The sequence below is a fragment of the Kogia breviceps genome, chromosome 12, assembly GCF_026419965.1.
Source record: "Kogia breviceps isolate mKogBre1 chromosome 12, mKogBre1 haplotype 1, whole genome shotgun sequence".
In the NCBI taxonomy this organism is placed as follows: domain Eukaryota; kingdom Metazoa; phylum Chordata; class Mammalia; order Artiodactyla; family Physeteridae; genus Kogia; species Kogia breviceps.
The window spans coordinates 70,841,703-70,865,630 of NC_081321.1; the positions used below are offsets into that span (position 1 = coordinate 70,841,703).

At 34.2% G+C, this 23,928-nt stretch overlaps 1 protein-coding gene across 6 annotated transcripts in view; it reads right to left on the reverse strand.

The window, feature by feature from the left end:
* The window catches only part of MGAT4C (MGAT4 family member C), a 629,413-nt gene that overhangs the window by 245,691 nt on the left and 359,794 nt on the right, over positions 1–23,928 (reverse strand). For all 6 annotated transcript variants that reach the window (XM_067008319.1, XM_067008317.1, XM_067008318.1 and 3 more), the window contains one exon: positions 17,018–17,078. The gene's annotated coding sequence lies outside the window, so the exon portion shown is untranslated. The remainder of the gene's footprint in view (positions 1–17,017; positions 17,079–23,928) is intronic.

Below are 23,928 nucleotides of genomic sequence, written 5' to 3' on the forward strand. Positions count from 1 at the left end.
ACTACCACCCCCCCTCAGCTTTCTCACATATCTTTTTCAATCTTTTGATCCTATTCACTCTCCACTTTCTTGTAGAGATCATTAAAAGCTTAGCACAATAGAATGAAGTTTGTAGGATGCCTTTAACAGCACGGAGTAGGGGTGATAAAAATAGAAAATAGAGAAGAGAGACAGATAAGAAATAGAGTAAGAGACACCAATGAAAACTATAGGTGAAATCAATGAAAAATACTGAATCTAAAGTCATTTGATCTCTATTATGTGAAAACCATTGTGTTTGAATTCACAAAATTCTTCTAAAATCTGCCTGGTTTAAAAAATAAGAAAAAGTATAGTTAGTTTACTTTGTTTACAGGGCTTTGGTTTATAAAGAATTTTAATGAATACCTTAAATTTTTTTCTCTCTTTACTCTCTCTTCTCCCACCAGCAACATGTGCTATCCAATAATGATGTGATATTGTTGGGAAGTATAAGGTAAACATTCAACAGAGAGATGGTAAGATTTAAAACTTTGAAAAAGGTTGGGAAAGATTAAGGCTTGTCTTCTAGAATCCATGATAGTCAACAAGGCAGCTTAAACAGCATCAGACTTCAATATTTAAGGAGGCAATTTTCAAACATTCCCATAAAAATACAAGCATTTCATTGATACCATTGAATAGCACTTTAAAGAAATGATAAGTAAAGATGACTGGAAAACTTTCAAGAAAAAATTTCTGAGTTGATATCAAAAAATATATTTAAAATATTATAAACCCATTTATCAAACTCCATTTACAATAGCAACAGAAAAACTATAAGGTAACCATACTTAATTAACAAAAGAGATTTTTTAAAGTGTCCAGATAAATACAAAATATTACTGAAACAATTTATAAAATATCTAAATAAAAATTTTAAAAATCCCCACTTTCATGAGATTAGGAAGGCACAGTATTATAAAGATATCTAGTCATCTGAAGTAGATCTATAGATTCAATGCAATTCTGATCAAATACAAACATACTTTCATTGAACATGAAAATCTGATTTTAAAAAAATAGAGAAATGCAAATTAAAACCACAATAAGATACCATTATTGCATTAGCTCAGACTGCCAGAACAATATCCCATAGACTAAGTGGCTTAAAGAATAGAAATTTATTTTCTCTCATTTCTGGAGGGTAGAGGTTCAAGATCAAGATGTCAACATGGTTGGCTTCTGGCAGGGCTACTTTCTGGCTTGTAGAAAGCTGCCTTTTCTCTGTAACTTCACATAGCAAAGAGAGGGAGAGAGAGAGAGAGAGAAAGGGCTCTCTGATATCTTTTCTGATAAGGACCCTAATGCCATCATGAGGGCCCCACCCTCAGGACTCCATCTGAACATAATTATTTCCCAAAGGATCCATCTTCAAAGAGCATCATGTTGGGATTAGGGTTAAAACAACATGTACATTTTGAGCGAACACAATTCAGTCCATAGGAACTACACAGTTAATAAATTTCTAAATTTAAAAAGAAAGGCCATCTTGCAGGACTGAAACTTTACATCATTGTTTCAGTCATGCAAAATGAAAATGTTCAAGAGATCTGCTGTAAAATATTGTCCTTATAGTTAAAAATATTGTACTGTACACTTAAAATTTTGTCAAGAGGGTAGACCTCATATTAGGTGTTTTTTATCAAGAAAGAAAGAAGGGAAGAAAGAAAAAAAGCAAGGAAGGAAAGAAGGGAAGAGGGAGGGAGGGAGGAAGGAAAGAAAAGAAAGAGGAAAGGAAAGGAAAGGAAAGGTAAGGAAAGGGAAGGGAAGGGAAGGGAAGGAAAGGAAAGGAAAGGAAAGGAAAGGAAAGGAAAGGAAAGGAAAGATCATACCAGGTGCTGGTGATGATATGGAGACACTGGAACACTCTCACAGTTTGTGCAACTATTTGGAAGTTTCTTAAAATTTTAAACATATAACTGGCTCTTAATTCAGCCATTCTATTTCTAGGAATTTACTTAAAAAAAATGAAAGTATATGTCTGTGCAAAGACTTGTACATGAATGTTCATAACATTTTTATTTGAAATAGGCAATAACTGGAAGTAAGCTAAATGTTCACTAACTCCAGCTACTGATCTAGCCCTCCTCTGTAAATAGCTATAAAACAGCACATAGCATTTAAAAGAATAGTTTTCAGACATTTGACTAATGGAGTTCAGGACTTTGATCCCTGAAAAATAAATGAGTTGACCCTCATGCATGCTGAGTCTTTATGCCAGGAAGGCCAACCAAGGCTGTAGAATAAGAAAAACAAGCAGCCTTGTTAAGCTGAGAAAACTGAAATCAGAATTCAGGGAAGCTGAAGATAAATTATCACACATAAAAGATCTATGTAGTTAAAAAGCTCTAGAATTCTGCACTTGAGATGCTCAGAGGTAAAGAACAACCACTGTGAAAAGACAAACAACAGGGGACAGTAAACTGAACAGCTCTCTTAGGTGACAAAGGACTGGGAGATGTTTGGGATCCAATCAACCATAGTGAAAAGATTTCACTGACTATTAGAACGTTTTGTAAAGATACCAGAAACACTGAATGTTCAGAAAGGGGTTACATTATTCCTAAAGTAAAGACTACTGTTTAGCCACACTAGCAAATTTTAAAAACAGGCTTTGAAAGAATCAAGCTGATTTGAAAACAAATTAACTCCCTGCCACAAACTTCAAAACCTTTAAGAAAAAATAAGAAAGAAAAATGTAGTGAGTCACAATGTGTATCATGAAAACATGAAATTACTAGAAGAATCAGGAAAATATAACTCAGAATAGAAAACTCAATTATTAGAGACAGACTGCAAAATGACAGGAATAATCAATTTAACATTCAATACATGTTCAATACATATATAGATATGGTAGATTTAACATCAGATTAGAAACCACATAGAAGAAAGTCAGTGTACACAAGACCTGGAAATGGAAACTATCCCAACTGAAAAACAGAGAGTTAAACCAATATTCAGTGACCTATGGGATAAAATCCAACCATGTAACATTGATATAATTAGAATCCCAGAAGGGGGACAGGGCAAAAATTAAAGAAATGTTTTCCAAAGTTAAAATAAAAATCAATCCACAGATTGAAAAGCTCAGAGCACCCCAAATTAACACGCAAAAGGCACAAAAAATGCTTAAACAAATACTTAGAATAAACACAAAAAACATACTTAGATAATTCATAGTGATAAATATGTTAAAGGTTCTAGTGGAAAAAGAGAACAATGTGAATAAGTAGATGAAAAAACTCATCAGACAGTTGAAAACAACAGGAAAGAGCCAAATGGAAGTAGGATTCAGAGGTAAAAGTTCCTGAAAGATCATCCCAGCTGAAACCTTCAATAAGACTGTATCTCCATGCAACTTCTCTCCCCTGTTTCCTTCTATTTTGTACGTGTTGAACACACTCTAAAAATATCCTACATTCGAATCTATATCTCAGAATTTGCCTTCCAGGGCACCCAGCCTGGGTAAAGGGTACATCATAAAAAGAGAATGTTAAGTAACCTGGGGGAAAGTAGCTTTAAAAATAGAAAATAAAGAAAGGGAATTTATACATTATCACTTGTGCATCAGGCATAGAAATATCTATTCTGGATTGCAACAGGAAAATGAGGGGCCCTAAAGCAAAAGCAGATGGAATTTTTTTTTAAAAAGTTTGAGCTGAAACACTGAACAAATGTAAGACAATGTTTAAGGAAAAAAAAAAAAGAAAAATGAAAGAATATTCAAAATTCAGCTGTACAGGAAGAAAAATGAAATGGTCATTGACTACAGTGAATACACTCACATAAAGCTAATTTATGTACTAATTTTCAACTGTTATAATCAATCTGTTTGCAAGGAATGGTAGACAAGAAGAGTGTCAGAAGAGTGTTTAAATGCTATTAACATTAACAAAGCAAAAATGTTACTACAGATGGCAGAGGTTGTGAGACAGAAGGGAAGGGAGAGCTGAAGGAAGGAAGGGGATCATTGTAAACAGGAAAGTCAAAAGACCATATCAACAGTTGAAGAAATAAGGAATGCAAGTTTGGGGTTAAAAAATGGGGATCTAAATTTCTGGGATGGATATAAATTCCTGGTAAAGGAAAGGCAGGTGTTATCCAAAAAATGTAAATACAGATACAATATAGGCATTTTATTAAAGGATTTGACTATGTCAGGAAAAAAATAACACACAAGTGTAAGGCAGAGTGTTTTCTTCTGGGGAATGGGATTGAGAGCAGGAAGGAAGTTTGCCTGGGATGGTAGTTTTGATGTTAGGCATATGTTATGTTGATAACAATACAAACTTTTTTTTCTGAGGAATTAGGATATGAGAAGTTGGAGTGTGGGTGTGATATGAGTCAACTTTGGCTGAAAATGTGGAAGTCTTTTCCAATGAATAACACTGGAATAAACCACCTTGTAAAGGAGTGAGTTTTCAGTAAGATAATTGAGGGGTGCTACATTCATGTAAGAGACATTCCAGGGGCTTCCCTGGTGGCGCAGTGGTTGAGAGTCCGCCTGCCGATGCAGGGGACACGGTTCGTGCCCCGGTCCGGGAGGATCCCACATGCCGCGGAGCAGTTTGGCCCATGAGCCATGGCTGCTGGGCCTGCGCGTCCGGAGCCTGTGCTCCGCAACGGGAGAGGCCACAACAGTGAGAGGCCCGCATACCGCAAAAAAAAAAAAAAGAGACATTCCAATTTGACATTCTACGGTTCACTGTGCCTTTAAACAGAAATAGTTTCAAATAACTGTTACTAAATGCCAAAACTAAATTATTTTTTAAAATATAATATTTAACTGCATTTTTGCAATAAGAGATCTCATAATTGCCCTTTTCCTTCTCCATGAACATCTTATGTTCAGCTTTTAGAAATAAAACAACAAATTTAACTTAACTCAAGGGAAAATAAAGCCTTATATTAAATTTCTATTCAAGATATTCTGCTGAAAACCTCTTAGAGAAATCAAAGGAAAAAGAAGCTAGAACTGCATAAACAAGTTATGAAGGAGAAATTGGTTCTGTGAGGATAGATTTATTTGGTTTAGCTTTCCCTGACTAATATGAAATATATAATGTATTTTATGAGAATTTTCTTACTGTCCATACTCAGTTCAAATTCACCCCTCGGAGATAAAGATAATGTTGATTCTTCCTGGTTAGCCTGAACTTTCTTTTCCAATACTTTTCACAGAATGAAATATTAGTACTAAACCGCACTGCCTATGCTTGAGGGAGCAGCCATAACACAGCTGGATGACCCATCACTGCCCCTGATGTCTCATACCATCTAGTATGCAAGTTGGCTCTTTAGACTGGATGGTGCTGGCACCAGCCAGCTCACTTCACTCTTGAACCCCGTGAATTGTTGAAACATGCTTCCTCATATTGAGCTCAATTTCTAGACTATATAAATTAAGTATATGGCTTTTCTTTCTAATATGATGATATTCTTTTGTACCATGAGTTTACTGTATAATTGGATTAAGTGTGAGCTTCTGTGTCTAAGACACCAACAAAAAATTATTCACTATATTATACTGTAGTATAGTAAATTATTATATTTTATGTAAAATGCAATGTATTTCCTCTCACATCCATCACTACATCATAATGGCACACCTTCTTCATAAGTAATACAAAATTCCACTGTTACATTAATTGTTCAGAATCATTCCAGGTTCCTGTTATTAATGGCTTTTAGGCTGCTATTGTTTTTCACTCTCAAGTGATGAAACTGCCAGTTTTATCTCTGACCTTTACCTCTATGGTCTTACACCGTAGCCATAAAGCTTTAGTTAGTGATCAAGACATGATTTCCATGTGCTTTTTGCTAATCTTCCCATTTTGCCTAGGATTTCAACTTCTATCACCCAACACCTGTTTTTCAAGATGTAACACCTACTCCTCTTAAAAAAACTCAGGTTAAATGTTTCCTGCAAGGGAGTATTTTCTGACCCATCCCAATATAATTCACTCCTTTGTGCTCCCATTGAAGCTCACACAGATATCTGTCAAGGGAAAACCTATTACAGACCCCTACATGACTTTCCTAACTCCTGCACATACCATATCATTCTCCATGATACTGGACTTACCTGACTACAGTGCAATTCTGATTGCATGATTTCTCTTCATAATTCCTTCCCATTCTTTGTAGGATAAAATAAAAAGGATTTATCACATTTAGAATGGAATATAGGCTCATGATTTGATTGCAGCTATTTTGTTTTAGCTGTTTTCCTGCAGTCACCTCCCCACTAGCTCAATATTTTTAACTGATAGTAAATTTCTTGATGTCACATATATATCCTACATACTCTCTCATATTGCCCCAGCAACAAACCAATTTTTTTCACTTAGTCTCTTAAAGTGGCAATGGATGATTCTTTCATATCTTTAAGATCTAAGCTTAAATATCATCTCTTCAGAGAGGCATTTATTGACCCCTATATAAAATGGCTTTCCCCACCACTCTATTTTTCCTGTTTTATATTCACTTAGCATTTATTACAGTCAAGAATAGTAATGCTTTTTTTCCCCCTGGCTTCTTCCATTATAGTAATTTAACTTCTGATATAATAATTTAACTTCCACTAAAATTTAACGATAGTAGGAATTTTTTTCTTGTTTCCTGCTCTGTTCCTAACACCTAAAACAGTGTGTTTTTTAAATGAGTGAATTAATGAATGTTTATTTAGTGAATGAATGAATAAGTTTGTTATTTACCTAGGAAACTCATTATTGAGTCAGCAACTTGTACTTCCCCTTCTTCACATCAAGTATCTGAAAATTGGAAGAGACTCAATGGTCTTCTCTCCAAAAGTGCCCAATATTTTAGGATTCAATGAGTAATAAATTTTAAAACAAAATCATCCACTGTAATTTCAAAAAAGAAATGAAATTTCGATTCCCATAAAGTAGTAAGGACATAACTTCACAATATATTGCATGAATTTAGATTTATGCAAAGCCTGCTTCATGGTCCTTAATGTTTCTCTTTTGGCCATGGAATACTGTAAAACTCAGGAAACACAGACCAACACCTGCAGCTCTACACTGGAAACCTCTGACCCAGCTCTCCTTTCTGCCTTTACAAGTTGTCTTTCATCACATCTTCCTCTAAATCCACTTACTCTTGTGTCTCTTTCCCTTACTCGCAGCTCAGTGAAGGAAACTAATCTGATAATCCCATTTTAACAAAAATGTTAATGTCTTTTTCAGAGGTTTGTATTTGTTTTAAACAACCACCATTAATCCAAAGGAATGAATAAATAACCCAAGATTGTGGTTGGAATTCTAGTAAGGAGAGATGTTATCTTTCCTTCCTCAAACTATACTATGTAAAAAGACTGCATAAAGATGATCGAGATTAACCAATCTAAGGAAAAAAATATTTACTAAAACACATTTCCTTTGAATACTATTAGTTTCTTAATAGTCAATGTTTTCATGGTAACAAAAATAATAATGATAAGTAAAATTTATTGAAAACTTAGCATGTACAAAACACTATGCTTTTCACACATTGTGTCTTTGTGTCTGCATAGTAGTATTAATACTATAGGTAAATTGTAAGAAAATTGAAATCATATGAAGTATATTTTCCAACCACAATGCTATGAGACTAGATATCAATTATAGGAATAAAAAACTGTAAAAAATACAAATGCATGGAGGCTAAACAATACACTACTAAATAACCAAGAGATCACTGAAGAAATCAAAGAGGAAATCAATAAATACCCAGAAAAAAATGACAGTGAAAACATGACAACCCAAAACTTATGGGTTGCAGCAAAAGCAGTTCTAAGAGGGAAGTTTATAGCAATACAGCCTTACCTTATGAAAAAAGAAACATCTTAAATAAACAACCTAACCGTACCCCTAGAACAATTAGTGAAAGAACAAAAAACCCATAAAGTTGGCATAAGGAAAGAAATCATAAAGATCAGATCAGATATAAAGGAAAAAGAAATTAAGGAAATGATAGCAAAGATCAATAAAACCAAAAGCTGGTTTTTTGAGAAGATAAACAAAAGTGATAAACCATTAGTCAGACTCAAGAAAAAAAGGGAGAAGACTCAAATCAATAGAATTAGAAATGAAAAAGAAGTAACAACTGACATGCAGAAATACAAAGGATCCTGAGAGATTACAACAAGCAACTATATGCCAATACAATGGACAACTTGGATGGACAAATTTTTAGAAAAGTTCAACCTTCCTAGACTGAACCAAGGAGAAACAGAAGATATAAAAAGACCAATCACAAGCACTGAAATGGAAACTGTGATGAAATATCTTCCAACAAATAAAAGCCCAGGACCAGATGGCATCACAGGTGAATTCTATCAAATATTCAGAGAAGAGCTAACACCTATCCTTCTCAAACTCATACAAAATATAGCAGAAAAAGGAACACTCCCAAATTCATTCTACAAGACCACCATCACCCTGATACCAAAACCAGACAAAGATGTCACAAAGAAAGAAAACTACAGGCCAATATCACTGTTGAACATACATGCAAAAATCCTCAACAAAATTCTAGCAAACAGAATCCAACAGCACATTAAAAAGATGATACACCATGATAAAGTGGGTTTATCCCAGGAAATCAAGGATTCTTTAATATATGCAAATCAATTGATGTGATACACCATATTAAAAAATTGAAGAATAAAATCCATATGATCATCTCAATAGATGCAGAAAAAGCTTTTGACAAAATTCAGCACCAATTTATGATAAGAACCCTCCAGAAAGTAGGCACAGAGGGAACTTACCTAAACAGAATAAACGCCATATATGACAAACCCACAGCCAACATCATTATCAATGGTGAAAAACTGAAACCACTTCCACTAAGATCAGGAACAAGAAAAGGTTTCCCACTTTCACCTCTGTTATTCAACATAGTTTTCGAATTTTTAGCCACAGCAATCAGAGAAGAAAAAGAAATAGAAGGAATCCAAGTTGGAAAAGAAGTAAAGCTGTCACTGTCTGCAGATGACGTGATAGTATATGTAGAGAATCCTAAAGATGCTACCAGAAAACTATTAGAGCTAATCAATAAATTTGGTAATCTAGCAGGATACAATACTAATGCACAGAAATCTTTTGCATTCCTATACACTAATGATTAAAACTCTGAAAGAGAATTTAAGGAGTTACTCCCATTTACCATTGTAACAAAAAGAATAGAATACCTAGGAATAAACCTACCTAAGGAGACAAAAGACCTGTATGCAGAAAAGTATAAGACACTAATGAAAAAATGAAAGATGATGCAAACAGATGGAGAGATATACCATGTTCTTGGATTGGAAGAATCAACATCGTGAAAATGACTATACTACCCAAAGCAATCTACAGATTCAATGCAATTCCTATCAAATTACCAATGGCATTTTTCACAAAGTTTGAACAAAAGTTTTTACAATTTGTATGGAAACACAAAAGACCCCGAATAGCCAAAGCAATCTTGAGCAAGAAAAATGGAGCTGGAGGAATCAGGCTCCCAGACTTCAGACTATATTAGAAAGCTAAGTAATCAAATCAGTATGGTACTGGCACATAAACAGAAATATAGATCAATGGAACAGGATAGAAAGCCCAGAGATAAACCCATGAACATATGGTCACCTTATCTCTGATACAGCAAGAATATACAAATGGAGAAAAGACAGCCTCTTCAGTAAGTGGTGCTGGGAAAACTGGACAGCTACATGTAAAAGAATGAAATCAGAACACTCCCTAACACCATACACAAAAATAAACTCAAAATGGATTAAAGACCTAAATGTAAGGCCAGACACTATAAAATTCTTAGAGGAAAATGTAGGCAGAACTCTCTATGACACAAATCACAGCAAGATCCTTTTTGACCCACCTCCTAGAGAAATGGAAATAAAAATAAACAAATGGGACCTAATGAAACTTAAAAGCTTTTGCACAGCAAAGGAAAACATAAACAAAACGAAAATACCACCCTCAGAATGGGAGAAAATATTTGCAAATGAAACAACTGGCAAAGGATTAATCTCCAAAATATACATGAAGCTTATGCAGCTCAATATCAAAAAAACAAACAACCCAATGCAAAAATGGGCAGAAGACCTAAATAGACATTCTGCAAAGAAGACATATGGATTGCCAACAAACACACGACAAAAATGCTCAACATCATTAATCATTAGAGAACTGCAAATCAAACCTAAAATGAGATATCACCTCACACCAGTCAGAATGGCCATCATCAAAAAATCTACAAACAGCAAATGCTGGAGAGGGTGTGGAGAAAGGGAACTCTCTTGCACTGTTTGTGGGAATGTACATTGATGCAGCCACTATGGAGAGCAGTATGGAGGTTCCTTATAAAACTAAAAACAGAACTACTATGTGACCCAGCAATTCCAGTACTTGGCACATACCCTGAGAAAACCATAATTCAAAAAGTATCATGTACCACAATGTTCATTGCAGCACTATTTACAGTAGGCAGTACCTGGAAGCAACCTAAATGTCCATCGACAGATGAATGGATAAGATATGGTACATATATACAATGGAATATTACTCAGCTATAAAAAGAAATGAAATTGAGTTATTTGCAATGAGGTGGCTGGACCTAGAGACTGTCATACAGAATGAAGGAAGTCAGAAAGAGAAAAACAAATACATATGCTAACACTTATATATGGAATCTAAATAAACAAACAAAAATGTTTCTGGAGAATGTAGGGGCAGGACAGGATTAAAGACGCTGACATCAAGAATGGACTTGAGGACACGGGGAGGGGGAAGTGTAATCTGGGACGAAGTGAGAGAGTAGCATTGACATATATACACTACCAAATGTAAAATAGATAGCTAGTGGGAAGAAGCTGCATAGCACATGGAGATTAGCTTGGTGCTTTGTGTTCCCCTAGAGGGGTGGGATAGGGAGGGTGGGAGAGAGTTGCAAGAGGGAGGGTATATGGGGATATATGTATACATATAACTGATTCATTTTGTTATACAGTACAAAGTAACACATCATTGTAAAGCAATTATACTCCAATAAAGTTGTTAAAAAAAAGAGAAAATATAGGAGAATAACTTTGCAATCTAGAAATATGCGAAGATTCTTAAATAGTTCATAAAATACCAAACAATAAAAGTTTGCATTTATTTTTCTTACTGCAAATGCTTTCAGAAAATGATACTGTAAATCTGCATTGAGGCAACATAGAATCATGGAAATATCATGGCCTTAAAATAAGTGTTACGCAGTAGCTAAATTAGTTTGGTAAATACTGGGTTAAACAGCAACAAATTTATTAGTGTAATGTTTCATATTTTTAATAGGTTGTTGTGTTTTTTCATATCTAAAACAGGTATTGTATACGATATTTCCCAAATTTCTTTGAAATTATTAATTACAAAAAAAATTCTCACAAAATTCCTATTTACATCTTGCATTGTATGTGCTATAAAGAATATGTTTAGGGAAGTAACAGGTTACAGATATCTTGGCTTTTTGGTCTTCAAGGTCTAATTAAACATTTTTTTTTTTTTTTTTGAAAAATGAACTTATTTACAAAATGGAAGTAGAGTCACAGATGTAGAAAACAAACTTATGGTTACCAGGGAGTAAGGGGGGAGGGATAAATTGGGAGACGGGGATGGATATATAGACAGTACTAAATATAAAATAGACAAATAATGACCTACTGTATAGAACAGGGAACTCTACTCAATACTCTGTAATGGCCTAAATGGCAAAAGAATCTAAAAAAAGAGTGGATATATGTATATGTATAATGGGTTCACAAGTCATCATTCTTATGAGTTTTTCCTCAAGTGTGTCTCTGAAAGATATGCCCTTCATCTGAAATTTTATTTCATGTTTCCTTGCTTTATCAGTTTATTATTTGCTGAAGTGACCAGTAGTTTCCATACATAATGACACTGACTCCTCCTCTAATCTATTTTTAAAATAAAGCCAGATTAAGTGATACACATTTACTATGCACACATGCACACACACATATACACACACACACCAACACATGTGTGTGTGGCATGTATACATGTATGCAAATATATAGCACATACAAAGGGGAGATCTTATAATACGTAATGCCAGATTTTTCTGTGTAAACCATCATTCAAAATAACCACATTCTTCTTTTATAGGCTTCTAAAATAAGAAGAGATTGAACATATTCTAGGGACTTAGCTACATGCCAACAAAATCCCTATTTCTTAAACTAGAATGAAATCTTCCACAATCTTGTCCTAATCTATATTCAAATATAACTTCCATCCAAAGCAGCTGCCAAATATAACATAATATATCCTCCTACATTTATTTGATATACCTGTTGAAATGAGCAACTAATTCTTACTAAACACCTTCTTCATGCCTTTTCTTACGCTATTCCTTCTGCCAAGAATTCCTTCAGCTTTCTTCAAAGATTAGTGTCAAATTAACCTCTGCAGTATGCCGTTGCTATTTCCCTCAGCTAAAAATGAACTCTAGTTCTGCTAAATGCCATTAACATTTTCAACTTCTGCTGTATAGTTAAAGTTCTACTTTAACTTTTTTAAAGTATACATTGAATTTTCTTACTATGTATTGATCCCATGAGGTGGAAGTTAACCATTTACAATAATAAATCTCCTAGACTTTTGCACAGTTTCATACATAGTCAGCTCTCAATAAACACTTGTAAAATAACTGGTTGTTTTTAAAAATCATAGATATTTTTGTTTTTCTTTAAACTATTTCAAAAGATATCCATGAAAAATTTCATAATTACTCTAAGACAATACTACTTACAGATTCCATGGCACTTAATATCTAATAGGTATTGGTAGGGTTCAGTTGTTTTGTGGAGAAGCTACTGTGTGAAGCTTGCTGATTTCTCTGTTTGTATATGATATTTGTAATTATTTTGTTAAATTAACCAGTAATTATATAACTTTTTGTACTGTATATTTAATATATACTTTATATTTCTTATACTCTTAGTTATAGAATTATTTTGTTTTAATTATCTGATTTCATGCACTCAACAAATTTTATTGACTATTTATTAGGCACTGAAATTGTGCTTAAGTTTTGTATAACAGACAAAATATAAACAGGTAAATAATATTCTTTCTCTCTATATATATAGTATATTATTTATATAATTAATGTTTATAAAATACAGGTAAAATACTTAAATATTATGGCAAATGCTATGAGATCACAGAAGTCTGTGAGAGATCAAGACTAGATTAGACAACTAGAAAATACTTTTTAGAAGAGGCGATATTTAATCTATTTAAGCAGAGTCTGAAATGTGGGGATTTACTCACCGTGTAAAGAAAAGAGAAAAAGAATGGCTGTTATTGAAAAGACAAGAAATAAAAAATGTTGTAGAGGATGTGGAAAAAGGGAACCCTCATACACTGTTGATGGGACTGTAAAATGGTGTAGCCACTATGGAAAATAGTTATGGAGATCCCTCAAAAAATTATGAATAGAACCACAATATGACCCAGCTATTAAACTTCTGGGTATTTATCTGAAGAACATGAGAATACTAACTCAAAAAGATATATGTACCCCTATGTTCACTGCAGCATTATTTACAATAGCCAAGATGTGAGAACAACCTAAGGGTCCATCAATAAAAGAATGGATAAAGATGTGGTGTGTGTATGCAATGGAATACTACTCAGCCATAAAAAGAATGAAATCCTGCCATTTGTGACAACATGGATGGACCTTAAAAGAATAATTCTAAGTGAAATAAGTCAAATGGAAAAATACAAATACCTTAAGATTTCACTCATACGTAAAATCTAAAAAAACAAAACTAACCAATAAAAATAAACTTATTGATAGAGATAAAATTAGTGATTACTTAAGTAGAAGGGATTTGGGAGTGGGCAAAATAAGTGAAGGGGGTCAACTGTATGCAGTTGGATGGTAATTAGACTTGTGGTGGTAATCTCTCTTTGGTGTATACAGATGTTAAATTATAATGCTGTACACCTTAAACTTATAAAAGAACAGAGGAAAAATTCATGACAGATATAAAAAACTGTTTAAAAGTACCATTATAATCTAAGCAACAAAATACGTGTTAAATTCTTTAAATGTCTCTAACAAAATCGTTCATTTTATTTCATTTTATTCCATAGATGGTTCATGTTATTTTCGTTCTGAAAATAACATGAATTTAGTCTGTATTTATAAAAGATTTTTCTTAAAAAAAAAAGAAATTAAGAAAATACCTTGTAGTGAGGTATATAATAGGTTTTAAAAGATATGGAAAATTCAAAGTTTATGCATTTTTTATTGTCTATAGCAAAAAACAAAATTGGAATGGAGAGAAGAGAGAAGAAATATGTCTAATCATGTGTACTTTGCATATAGTATAACAGTATTTTTTTCCTAGTTTCATGAACTGTTTTTCTTTCTTTTCTTTTCAGAAACATGCTTACTAGAATATTTTGAAATATTAAAGTAATATTATTAAATATATTTATTTCACATTCCTGTTTATTAGGAGGCCTTGCAAGGTTTTAAGACCACAGTTTAAGGATTGTGAAATGTGAAGAACATCTTATTTAAATACTGTGAATCATGCATAAATGACTTAGTAGGTTCCTATAGTAATGCCCTAATTATGCTATAACTCATTAATAGGAAAATTCCATTTTATGTTAAATGTTCCACATTTTCACACCTAGGATAAAATCTGAAGACTTACACTGTATAAAAATGCAGCATAGGGCTTTCCTGGTGGAGCAGTGGTTGAGAGTCCGCCTGCCGATGCAGGGGACACGGGTTCGTGCCCCGGTTCGGGAAGATCCCACATGCCGCGGAGCGGCTGGGCCCATGAGCCATGGCCGCTGAGCCTGCGCGTCCGGAGCCTGTGCTCCGCAACGGGAGAGGCCCGCGTGCCACATTAAAAAAAAAAAAAAAAAAAAAAAAAATGCAGCATAGAATAGTCATTTTCATCCAGTTGTAAGAGTTTTCATTTTGCTGCTTCATGAAATAATCAAGTTGTTTTGTATTGCAATACAGAATATAAGAAGCAATCTTAAATTTAAAAAATAGGGAAAACCTATCAGTTTATATTGCTAATTTACCCACAGTTAAAACTGCTGTCATGCATGCTAAAGACACTTTAGAAAGATTTCACTGACTGCTTTCATTTAACTACCTCTTTGCCATTTATTGGCTTATTTTATACAAAATAGAGCACAGTTAAAAACCCAAGGGATGATATTAGCTTTTAGTTTTATATACCCCATCATGGAAATAATAAAATGAAGAATAGGGTTTTTTTGTTTTTGCATTTGTTAAATATCCCACATCAAAAAAAAAAAATCCATATGAAAGTCTCTCAGCACAATGTTAACATATAAATAGGCATCTCTTTCTTTTATGTTCCTTTCAAATTTGAACCAGTATCTGTCTCATTTTCCAAGGTATGCCATTTTCTTTCAAAATATATAGAGTAATAAAGTAGAAGTGCCACAGTAGAAAACTATATTATAAATGGGAAAACTCTTTGTTTTCTAAAGTTTTTCTTTCAGGAGACCTGTTTCAAATCAGCTCTGCATTTTTTTCCCACTATAAAGTAATGCACTTAAGTACATATCCCTTTGTTTCAATAAATAAAGGAGTCATAGAAATGCATTCATCAAGGGCTAGGCCATTATTGGGAAACATATGTATAACTACTTAATTATTAGGATAAATGACTATACTAACAGCATAAAGGTTGATTAATTTTTTGTTACATACACCTGCATATTAATAGACACATTTTTGTCAATCCCTTTGCTATTGAAATGTTCCAAGAGATCATCTAACATATGTTCACGTTACCAGTCCTCTAACAGATAAAAATTCAGTAATGAGAGGCTATATGAATCAAGCATGCACCATCCTATAGCATAGGTCTGACGACCCCTGAATGTGACCTGCTCCCAGAGGAAACCAATTTAATGCTTCATCGCACACAGAGTAGTATGTATGAATCACAAAACCTCCAGATAAATTAGTGACAGGTACATCTGAATAGGATTCCTTCTAAGTCGCTTATCTGCAGCGAGGCAAGCTTGTTTCATCCTCACTTTCAAAGATAAAGCCACATGGTATGTGGCCTTGGCAGATTCTCACAAAGCAAACAGCCCAGGTTGTCCATTATTGGGGGAAAAAATTCCTTTATTATTTCAGGTACTGTGTACTGTGACAACAAATGGGATAAAGTGAAAACTACCTGCCAGTGGAAAATTCATCAGTCGATAGCAGGCTTTATGTCTTCTCTAACTTTCATAAGCTCTGTGCCTCTTGCTCTTTTACTTTTATTTTTGACAGTTCTGATACCCCACAGTTGTAGCCATGGCAAAGTTCAAGAACAAAACAGCAGGTTATCAAAGACAACTTATCAGAAGCCAAACAGGGAGAAGAGATGCCAACAATTATTAAGTAATGGAAAGACAGATCTGTGACAGAACAAGGAAGAAAGGTGCACCAATCTTTTATCTTTAACCGACTACTTATTCCTTTTGAAAAAAAACTCAGAGAAAAACTGAGACAATAAATATAGGCTCTAAGTACTCAGGGATATTGATCATAGAAAAGATGAAAAAATAAATTATGCATAAAATAGCATAGGAAATATTTATTTGTAAGGGATTATTTTATAAATTTTATCAACCATAAATTGGAATATCAAAAGTATATAAAGCTATCTGCTTTAAACTAAGTATCAGTGAATAGCACGGATATATTATCTTCTTCAAAGTTAAGTATCTACTAACTACTAGAATTCTTTAAACTGAACAATAGAACAGAAAATATCAATTGTTACTTTCTGCACTTCTTATGGTCTACACTTAAACTTAATCAAGACTTTCATTATATATCTTAATAAAGGCCATGTCTTATCACAAGGTCAGTTATATAGCATAGCAGAATTCAGTAGCACAAAATCAATAGTACTCACGTTTTAGGTTCCATAGATGGTCCTTCTCATGCAAAATCAGGTTTGTGCTTTCTGGGTGAGTCTGTGTTAAATCAAAATGACAAAAGTCTTAGTTTCCCATGCACTGCCACTTAGAATGCATGCAAATAAACTCCCAGTTAGTCAAGGAGAAAAAAATTGTGTTAAAGAGTACTGATTTGTAAATTTGGTCCTTTCAAATGTAGATATATTTACCCCTCCTCTTTCCCCCATATCTTTGCAAAATTTCTTCCCAATGAACTCATTACTGTAGAAACTCAACTATGGCTATGGTCTGTTAATGAAATTCAGGTCTGGGATTAACCTCCATAAACATGTACATAGTTGGGCTTCTGGAATTGGGAGAGACAAGGGTGATACTGGAAAGGAAAAAAAAGTAAACCATATAATTTAAAGGATGATAAATTCTTACGATAGATTTAGCTAAATTAACTGCTGTCCTATATTTGAGGTGATTCATAAAATTCGTAATGTACAAAAAATGAAAGCAAAAGTACTTTGAAAACATTATCAATACCATATTCAATGACACTTTGGGGAATATTAATGTAATATTAATGTAGCTACTAAGTTTACCTTCTTTGAAATTACACAGGTTTAATTAGATGTATGTCCTCTACAGCCCCAATAATTTAAGCAATATTAAACACCATTTAAAATATGCAAGAACTTCAGTTAGCATGCAATAAAATTATTTTTGCTCTATCCAGTTACTATGTTTATATTGAGTTATTATTTACAATGCACTTTAACATCATCAATAATTTCTTGGAAGCTTCAGTATTTGAGAACTAAAATGTTCAATTAAAACATTAACCTACTTGTGAAGTACCATATTATAATAATGTTAGTTTATTTTCATGAATTAGAAAAAATATGCAAATGTAATTAGAACAATTAGTTTGAATATTTAAAAAGCCAAATGTCATGTGTGTATTTAAATTCTATAAATACAAAGTCACGTAAATAAGTCTTTAATTACTACATGTCAAACTTTGTTCACTGTATAATGGATTGTTCAAATTTTCTGGTTAATTATCCATTTATTTAACAAATAGATCTTGTCTAAGATGGCTTTACAATTCCCCTAGGCTTGACTAAACTTTACATAGGTTTCTTCCTGATTTTAGGCCCCTGACATCCCTTTTCTCAGAGCATTTACTTTAAACTTGCAATTATTAATTATTTTTCTGTCCCTTTGATATATAAATCTTTTCCCAACCTCTTGCCAGTTTCACAGTACAGAATGTCTTTCTCAAGGACTTGGGAGCCACCCTTTTGAGATGTAATCATCAAGAAATATAGTGGCTCTATCTCCTAGCCTCTAGGTGAGGGTCCAAGCCTAATAATAGGCACTATTAACAAACCCAAATGACCTCATCATATTGACTAACTTCCCCCTAACATCTTCTAGTATTATTTTTTATTTAGTTAGTTATTTTTAGCCACATTGGGTCTTCATTGCTGCACGCATTGCTTTGGCGAGTTGGGGCCACTCTCTATTGTGATGCACAGGCTTCTCATTGCGGTGGCTTCTCTTGTTGTGGAGCATGGGCTCTAGGCATGTGGGATTCAGTAGTTGTGGCTCGTGGGTTTTACAGCGCAGTCTCAGTAGTTGTGGCGCACGGGCTTAGTTGCTCCGCGGCATGTGGGATCTTCCTGTACCAGGGCTTGAACCTCTGTCCCCTGCATTGGCAGGCGGATTCTTAACCACTGCACCACCAGGGAAGTCCTCATCTTCTAGTATTTTTTTACCAGATCAGGTCAGCTCTTAAAAATTTCCCACCATATATTTCAGCAGAGTTAAGTTCAATATCTCCCCCCTTTTGCAATAGTCTTGAATAAAGTCTTCCTTGACTGTTTAACTCCATCTGATGCAAGGTTCCTTTATGTTCTCGAGTGTTCATTATGTGCCAACACACTAGTAATTCAGTGGTAGAGAAGGTAGACACTGTACTTGCCTTAAGAGAACCTATGGTCTAGTTGGGAGAGAGAGACATGTAAATTGACATTTAAAATAGAAGGTGATCAATACTATGACTGTAAGAACAGAATAGGGTACCAAATAAAAGTGGAGCAGATGATAAAAAGTATAAAAGAATAAGTGTGATTGAATCTATCACTTCACATGATGAGGTATCATCCAGAGAAGGTGGACAAGGGAAAATGCTCCAGGAAGAGGGTTCAGCATTTGTGAAAGCTTAGAGACAAAATAAACATTTCAGTGCAAAGAAAATAAGATCGAAATGGCTGGACTGTATACAGTGATGTGGGGGAGTGGCAGGAAATGAGGCTGAGATGTAAAAGAAAGGAGATAAGAAAAGGCACTTAATCAGATAGTTGTACACTTTTCTTTTAATGGATAATGAAGATGTGGTACATATATACAATGGAATATTACTCAGCCATAAAAAGGAATGAAATTGGGTCATTTGTAGAGACATGGATGGACCTAGAAACTGTCACACAGAGTGAAGTAAGTCAGAAAGAGAAAAACAAATATCGTGTATTAATGCATACATGTGGAATCTGAAAAAAAAAGGTATAGATGATCGTATTTACAAAGCAGAGATAGAGACACAGATGTAGAGAACAAACATATGGATACCAAGGGGGAATGGGGGGCTGGGATGAATTAGAAGATTGAGATTGACATGTATACACTACTGTGTTTACAGGGGAGGTGGTATAACTTAAGTTCAATGCCAAGGGCTCTGGTGTCAGACAATCAGGCTTTGACTGGCTCTATCTCTCACAAGTTGTATGAATTAGGAAAGTAGTTTAAACTCTCTTAGCCTCAGTTTCCCCATTTCATAAATGAGGAGAATAAAAATACTCACTTCATGAGGTTTTGTGAGCATTAAAAGGAAAATTCCACATAAAATATTCAGCACAAGCCTTAGGACATGAAAATGATTGATGGTGATGATGGTGATGAATATGATGATGACAGAGACAATGATAGAAAGTAATCTATGATGACATCAATGATGGGGGGTCACACAAGGGTCACAGTGAATTTTCTGAAGAAAAGAGAAACTGCTGAAGCATTTAAAAAATTTTTTTTACTGGAATATAGTTGCTTTACAATATTTTGTTAGTTTCTACTGTACAGCAAAGTGAATCAGCAATATGTTTACATATATCCCCTCTTTTATGGATTTCCTTCCCATTTAGGTCACCACAGAGTATTGAGTAGAGTTCCCTGTGCTATACAGTAGGTTCTCATTAGTTATCTATTTTATACATAGTGTATATATGTGTATACACAGTAGTGTATACATGTCAATCTCAATCTTCTAATTCATCCCAGCCCCCCATTCCCCCTTGGTATCCATATGTTTGTTCTCTACATCTGTGTCTCTATCTCTGCTTTGTAAATATGATCATCTATACCATTTTTTTCAGATTCCACATGTATGCATTAATACACGATATTTATTTTTCTCTTTCTGACTTACTTCACTCTGTGTGACAGTCTCTAGGTCCATCCACGTCTCTACAAATGACCCAATTTCGTTCCTTTTTATGGCTGAGTAATATTCCATTGTATATATGTACCACATCTTCATTATCCATTCCTCTGTTGATGGACATTTTGGTTGCTTCCTCGTCCTGGCTACTGTAAACAGTGCTGCAATGAACATTGGGGTGCATGTGTCTTTTTGAATTATGGTTTCCTCTGGGTATATGCCCAGTAGTGGGATTTCTGGGTCATATGGTAGTTCTATTTTTAGTTTTTTAAGGAACCTCCATACTACTCTCCATAGTGGATGTATCAATTTACATTCCCACCAACAATGCATGAGGGTGCCCTTTTCTCCACACCCTCTCCAGCATTTATTGTTTGTGGATTTTTTGATGATGGCCATTCTGACTGATGTGAGGTAATACCTGATTGTAGTTTTGATTTGCAATTCCCTAATAATTAGCAATGTGGAGAATCTTTTCATGTGCCTGTTGGCCATCTGTATGCCTGAACCAAGTTTAAAACAAGAGCTACATTACACTAGAAAGAAAAACAGTGGGCCAGTAAGATAATAAAACTGACTTCATTAAAAATGGAGGACTATTATCAAGTTTACATTTTGAAATAGCATTCTGATTAGTTAGAAGAATGCTTTTAAAGTTGAAAAGTGAATGCTGTAATCTCTGTTCGGATGATAAACTATGTAGTAGATGTCTTTGTCATCATCAGTTGGTATGTTTTATAAGGGGAGTTTTGTTTAATCACACAAATCAGTTGAATGGATGTCATCTCCAATATATAATGCAATAGTAATCATAAGAGTTAATATGTATTTTAGCATATTTGTCAGATGCTGCTTTTTGCTACTTACATGTATTAACTCATTTAATCCTAACAACAACCTTATAGACAGTATTATTATTCTCATTTTACACATGGGAAAATTGGAGCACATAGAAGTTCAGAAATTTGCCCAATTCACACAGCATATGGAGAAGCACAGATTCAAACCAGATAGTCTGGATCCAAAACTTGTATCCTTAACCCCTGCGTGAAAAGTGCTATAATAGAATAGTTTTTAGAGTACCTGGAGCTTAGTGAGCGGTACTATAATCTAAGAGGATATTAAGGAATCAAACAAAGAACTTTGGGGCAATAGGATAGAACACTATTTTAACAAAGTAGAAAGCACAAAGAGGATAAAATTAGTGTAACTTTAAAAAGGAAAGGATATATCATATAGATTTTAATGAATGAACTGCATATTTGTCTCCTTCATAACCAAACATAGACTACTTTACAGAAAAATCTGTAAAGTACTTATTTTAATTTTATTAAACTTTATTTTATTATTTTTATTTATTATTATTTATTTTATTATTATTTTATTAAACTTTATTTTATTAACTTATTTTAATCTGTACTTATTTTTCCCTTTCCTCCCAACTAGATATAATTAACTAGATATGATTACTCCATTTCCTAAATGCCCTTGTATTTGCTAAACATATATAAAAATATGTTTAACCATCTCAAATAAATCTGCAATCAGCAACATTCTGATGGATTTCCATTATACTTAAATAAAAATCTAAAATTCAGACTCCTTCCCATGGCCTCTCTGATTATATTCTTTCCTGCTGTGTATACACACACACACACACCCCACATACAATACATGCCATTATCCAAGATACTCCTGGCATAATAGTTTTTGTTTTCCTCAAACACACAGGGGTTCCACTGTTTCTTTGCTGGTATAATCTTCACCCAAATCTTACATTACCAGATCTATCTCACATGTTTGTTTGTTCACCTTCTACCCCATTTTAGAATATCCTTTAAGAGATATATGGTGCCTTCTTTTAGGGATGATAATTATTCTTTGCTAAAGACATTTCTTTTTTGGTTGAGAGAACTGTACCTGCTGTCTCACTCCTGACCCTGCTACACTCCCCACCTCCTTTGACACTCTGATGGTAATGAGTATCTCTCTTTCCTAGCAAGTGTCACAGATTCCATTTTACATGTATTTCTATTATTGTTGGTAAAATGATTACCAGTTTTAGGTCCCACAAAGAGCAGAGGCCCTGTTTGCTTTTATATTATTATATATCCTGTAGGAAATCAGAATATACCACCCCAACATATGCCACTTTTGAATATGGATTACTTTGAGCTGAAGGTAATTGAGAATCAACAGATTCCAGAAAGAAGGCTTCTCAGGACTTCCCTTATGTGACTAAAAGCAGAAACTTCAGAGAAATGAGGACTGCCCTAAATCCTTTCTCTGGGAGATTTTATGGCCTTAAAGAAGATGGAGAATCAACATTAAGTCTTCACCAAAACAAACAAACACAAACACACAAAACAAACAAAAACGCTTACTAAAATAGTCTTCACTTTCCATTAGTTTCCCCATATATTTACCCTCCTAGAAGCCCAAATTTCCCTTTCTTTGTCTAGTCCACAATTTATTGCCCTTTGTTAAAAATAGAAGCTTCCAAGTCTAACCACTTCTTGGGGGTTCAATTCTTTTCTATGGAGCCTACATGCATGTAAAAATAAAATAAATGAACATATGCCTTTTATCCTTTAAATCTGTATTTTTGTCAGTTCAATTCAAAAGTCCCAGTACTACACCTTAGAGAGTAGAGGAAAATTTTTTCTTCTGCTACTATCCGCAGCACTTAAAGCAATGCCAGACTCAATAAATACTTGATGAATAAATGATGGGGAATGGACAGGAAACCATGTACTTGGAGCGTGTGATTCATAGGAATCAGCAAATGAAAACTACCAACTGAAATTACCAAAGAAAGGTTGATGCAAACAGAGTGTACCATGTTCAGTGCTGTCCTTATCATCATGACTGTTTCCAGAAGTTAGATGAGGTCCAAATGTAAACAGCACAAATAATAATAACAAATACAGACAGACAGATAGATACATAGATGATATGTAGATAGATAGATAGATAGATAGATAGATAGATAGATAGATAGATAGACAGACAGATAGATGGCTCGAATGAGATTGAGATGAGAAGTCCAGGGCTGCTTTGGCAGCTTTGTGGTCATCATAGACCCAGGAGCCCTTCTGATTTTCCACTCTAAGCACATGACTTCCACCTTTAAGGTGGAAGGTCTTGTTACCTCAATCCCAGCCTTTACAAGTTTCAGGAAGCAGAAAATGGGGAGGGAAGAATGCAAAAAGACACATATACTAGCTTTAGTAGGACTCTTAAAAAGAGCTATTCTAGATACTGACCTAAACTTCAGCTTATATCTTATTGGAAACACCTTTCAAAACTGAAACTGAAATGCAGATATACAGATAATTCTATTGCCACCTTAAACAATGAAATGATCCATTAGTAAGGTAAATGAAAGAAACATAAACAATTTTTCTTTTCTCTTATGAA